The 5,030-nt window shown below is 39.2% G+C and overlaps 1 pseudogene; it reads left to right on the top strand.

The window, feature by feature from the left end:
- The first annotated feature begins 759 nt into the window (after positions 1 to 759).
- Positions 760 to 3,988, top strand: LOC139702314 (riboflavin kinase-like; annotated as a pseudogene).
- The last annotated feature ends 1,042 nt before the right edge of the window (positions 3,989 to 5,030 follow it).

Raw genomic sequence — 5,030 nt, 5'->3', positions numbered from 1 at the left:
TCTTCAGTATTTTATTTTTTGGTCTCTCAGCAACCTACTCCACTGCTCAAGCACAACTGGGCTGTGGATGTTACATGACAGAATAAGAAAGTCTGGAGGAACAGTGGTTTAGAAGTACAGATGCTGAATTATATTCTTGGAAGTGCTGGTGGTATGGCCTCCTCAGGGATAGCCTTTTGCTTCAGTTTCTTTAAGGTGAATTGGTGCAGGTTTCACAAGGCAGGAAACACTCCTGGATGCATGTTATATTTTTGTTTGGAAACCTTCTGGGTGTCTTCCTTACAGTCCTTTTCTCAGAGAGCCTGCTCATGGCTGCAGTTAAGGTAGGAGTAGAGAGAATGTCTTAGGTGGGATCAGGTAATAGATAAGATCCTCTATGGCAGCCTGACATTTTAGGACTACAGAAACCAGCTCACCCCTCTCTTCACCTCATCAGATGAAAAGAAAGATAATGGGAGGAGTAGGTGGAAAATTAATGAGGTTACATGAGTTAACAGGAGTTAAGTAACAATGAACGATGAGCTCTTCTCCTGAAGGGCCAACCCATGTGTAGAGGTGGGGCTGCTCCTGCTGAGTGTGAGAGAAGGTGTTTCCCCCATCTCTGGGGAGGAGTAGAGGAATTGGCACCTACCAAAGTTTCCATCATTGAATTTGAATATTTCTTTTACTGTTCTTCCTCCCTGCAGCACCTCTTCCCATCTCCCCTAAGCAGTTCTATGCTCTGAAGTTGCTCTCTGGTACTCTAGAACCACATCCTACATTGTTTGTCCTCCCTTGACAGTCTCCATTTCCCTATTTTCTCCTCCTTCCCTATTGAAAATTTTAGCCTGCTGTGAGAACAGGTAATAAGACTGCCATCTGGTTAGTCTAATTCACTGTAAGGTTTGACTTACTGACAAAGATGGGAAGGACTGGAGAAGTATTCACTGAAGCTATTTACATTAAAAATGCACCTCTTATCTAAGTGGAATTTGGGGCACTGAAAATTTTGTACTATTTTGATGAACACAGCTAACCTATAAGGTATGTTGTAGCAAGACAGAAGAAAAGAGGACTCTTTGTTTTCTCCAGTCTTTCCCCATTGTTTCCTAAAGGGAGGGGGCAGTATCTTGGCTCCGATTTTTCCATTTTTGTACAATAGCCATTTACTGAGAACATATTATATGCAACACATTTTATTGGTAAAGTGCTCCATAGATGCAAAGATAAGTAAGATATGGTTCTTACCCTTAATGAAGCCATATCTTATGGGGTGGAGTGTAGGGGACAAGACACATAATTATAAGAGAGGTGGAAGAATTTGATAATGCAGATTTATATAAGGAAAAGACCTTATGAAGTGCCAGCAAGGAGAAACTAGTTTCTAGATGACTCAAGGAGATGCCATTTGAATGGTATCTTAAAGAATGAGTGAGAATTTATTGCATGGGAAAAAACACTAGATAGACCAGCATGTATAAAGGAGATGAAAACATACATGATATATTTGAAAACTGGGAGAAGTTTGGTTTGGCATAAACCATATGTGAATGGATGCCAAGAGATAAGACTGGAAAATAAGTTGGGGCTACAGTGGGAAGGTCTTTTAGTGCCATTCTAAGGAATTTGGTCCTATACTCATAAAGTGGACCATTGAAGGCTGCTAAATAGGAGATAAAAGTGACCTTAATTTTTAGAAAGTTAACTTTGCTGACATGTACTACTTGGATTTTAGGAGACCTAGAGTCAGGGAGATGAGATAGGAGGATTTGCAAGTGTCTGAGAGTTGGGGAAGAAACAGAATGTCAGAGTGGTGTGGTAAGAAGAGAAAGATAGAAGATAGAAATGGTGGCATTTGACTGTTGGCTGGTTGCAGGTTGATAGTGGGGGAATCTAAGATGACAAAACATTTCTAGTTTTGGTCTTAGAGGAATTCCATTAACTAATAGATGGATGAAAAGGAGAAACAGGTATTATAGAGAAGAATAACTTCAGGATAGGGGAGCCTGGGGATGGGGCATCTACATTCAGATGTAGATATTCCATGGGCAGTGTGGGTCTGGAATCCATGAGAGAAACTATGGCTGGTTTTGCAAGTTACTAGCAAAGAGAAAGCATGGATTGCACAATGTTTCCCAGGAAGAGTGGGTAGAGATGAGGACCAATGATAAAATCTTGACAAACTGTAGTATTTAATGAGAAGCAAAAGAGCTTGACAGGTAACAAAGATCCATGAGATAGAAGTTTGAAGCGAGCCAAGGGAGAAGAAAATTTTTAGATGGAATGGTCAACAGTGTCAAAAATGTCAAGAGGACCAAAACTACAAAGTTGCTTTTCAATTTGGCTATTTATTCTGAAAAGATCCTATGAGTACTGTTATCCTTTGGGACTATAGTTGAATTCTCTCAAAGGTACTAACTAAAATTACATATATTTTTCAGTCTTTATAGATTATATAATATGATAATTTATGCACATTAAAGGAAACATGGAAATTGGTGTAATAATTTAGGAGAGAGCTTATCCAAAGATTATCCATGTTGAGGTGGTAGTTGAAGCCTTTAGACCACCTGACTTTTATAAAGGAGAGAGTAGAGGGTTCAGATCGAATGGTGAGGAAACACTCAAAGAGAGAAAGTACTCAAAAAAGAAAGTGAATAAGGGGAGACACACTTCCTGAGTTGTCATGTAGCTTCTGTTGATCAGCTGTGTGAGGGACCCCCACAGTGCATGGTGTGCCCATGTAGCCCACAGAGCTCCTGCCCTGTCCATCTGCTGGTCCAGGGCTCCAGGCACAGCATCCACAGCTGCTCCATGGGACACATACACTGGGATGCACCTGGTGTCCCTAGATGATGACCTCATGAGAAACCTGCCAGACTTCTGCTGGGGCCAGGTGGTGAGAGGTTTCAGCTGTGGCTCCAAGCATCTGGGCCTCCCCACAGCTAATTTTCTGGAATAAGTAGTAGATAATCTTCCAGGTGTCTGGAAGATACCTACCAGGGTAGGTGACACAGATATCTGCTGGCATTTATAATGGTTGAAGCAGTGTTGGCAGTGCTGGAAGTGGAGATGTCCATAAGACAGATAGATGGTGGTGGGAATAGAATGATACCCATACTACAAGACCATGAAAAAGTCCATGGAAATAATATCCATACCTTCCAAGGGGCCTTCTATGGGGGAGTCCTCAATGTGGCCATTGTTGGCTACCTCAGACCAGAAAGGAACTTTGATTCTTTAGAGTCACTTATTTCAACAATTCAAGGTGATATTGAAGAAGCTAAGAAGCATTTAGATTTACCAGAATATGTAAAACTCAATGATGACAATTTCTTCCAGGTTCCTAAAAGTAAAATAATGAATGGCCACTGATGAAAAATTACCTCAATTATTTATTTCACTGTTCATAACTATGTAGTCTCATCTTGCTTACATTTTAAAAATTAAAAACTTTCCTACTGTGGTAAATTAATTTTAAAAGTGCCATGCTACCCTATTATGCTTAAACTGTTTGACCCATTATGTTGTATTACTAAAACGAATCATTTAAATCAATTGTTTTATGTAATATGTTAATTAAAATGAATCACTAGAAAGTTAATTGTTTTGTAATGGAAATAAAATGTATATAAATATAGGTTAAAAACCAAGTCACTATGAGAACTGTAATTCTCATGGTAAAATGCGTGTGTATGTATATTGCCTATATAGCATATGTTGCTACAGAGAAGACATACAAAAAGCATGCATTAAACAGAAGCTTGATCATTTACTATGAACCTAACGAGAAAAATACAGACTGTAACTTTGATACTCTGTGCAGTAAGGTATCATTAAGACTTTTGTGAAATTTTGTTTTACTCATTTCCCTTCTGAGGTCAGTTCATTATACTGTCTCCGTTTTTGTGTAGAGATGCCTCAATTTAAGAGGCATTTAATTCCATTTAGTTCCCTCTGCCTATCAGCTTCTCTAGTTTGCTTTTTAAGATAGTAAAATAAATGTTTTTCAGTTCTATAGGTTTTGTTTTTTGTGTTGTTTTTTCTTAAGAGTGTATAATTTTGTTTTTCAACATTTTTGTTGACTTCAGTTTTTTTTCTTTAAACAATTACTAGTATCAGGTTTTTTTCCCCCCACCTGGAATATCCTACAACTGTACACTTAGAAGATTGCATCTGTCTATACTATTCCATTCTATCACTATATGTTGTGGATCAGTGCATTCTTGTATTACATTTTTAGAAAAAACAAGAAATCTTCATCTTTGGGTTTCCTTAGAATTTAAATGAATACATAGCAGTTCATTATATTTATCAGTTTCTTAAAGAACACAAAAATTTTATTCCCCCCCCAGAGAAACTATTTAAGAGCCAATTAAACTATGAATTACATGGCAAGTTATTTATTTTTAATGTGATTATATGTTACAGAGCAAATCTAAATGTTGTAACTATGTATGTGCAATATAATTTAATGCTAATCTGAAGAGCACTTGTAGTTTGAGGGAAAGTTGTAAATAAAATTTTATTAAATAAAAAACAAACAAAAAAGAATAAAAAGAAAGTGAATAAAGAGTGATCTGGAAAAACTGGAAATCACAGTATTATAGCATGGGGTGTTGAGAGCCACAGCCGAAGGGGCCCCAGCAAACTTCCAGCTGCCAGCAATCCAGCTGCCGGCTGATGATTGGCTCACAGCGGCCCCAGCAACATCTAGCTGATTGGCTCCTGGGCCCCAGCAACATCTAGCTGATTGGCTCCTCTGCGGTGATGCTCATTGGACTGTTTCCCTGCCCTTTCAGACCACGGAGCTGCTCATTGGGGGACTTTTTGGCTCTGCCCACGTGACCCAGCCAATCGGCCTCAAGAGCAGGAGGATTGTGAGAGGTGGAGAGAAGCTTGTGGGAGGAGAGAGAGGCTTGTGAAAAGCCGATGGTGGCAGTTGGGCTCTGAGGGTTTTCCTGAAGAGCTGTGTGGTGCAGTGTGTGTGTGTTCTAAAAATAAAGTTAGTTTCTTTTGACAAGTGGCTTCTGATTGTGCCCAGCCAGACT

This window comes from Marmota flaviventris, chromosome 17 (assembly GCF_047511675.1).
Source record: "Marmota flaviventris isolate mMarFla1 chromosome 17, mMarFla1.hap1, whole genome shotgun sequence".
In the NCBI taxonomy this organism is placed as follows: Eukaryota; Metazoa; Chordata; class Mammalia; order Rodentia; family Sciuridae; genus Marmota; species Marmota flaviventris.
Note: the sequence above shows the minus strand (reverse complement) of the source record. Positions and strands in the feature narration are given on the sequence as shown.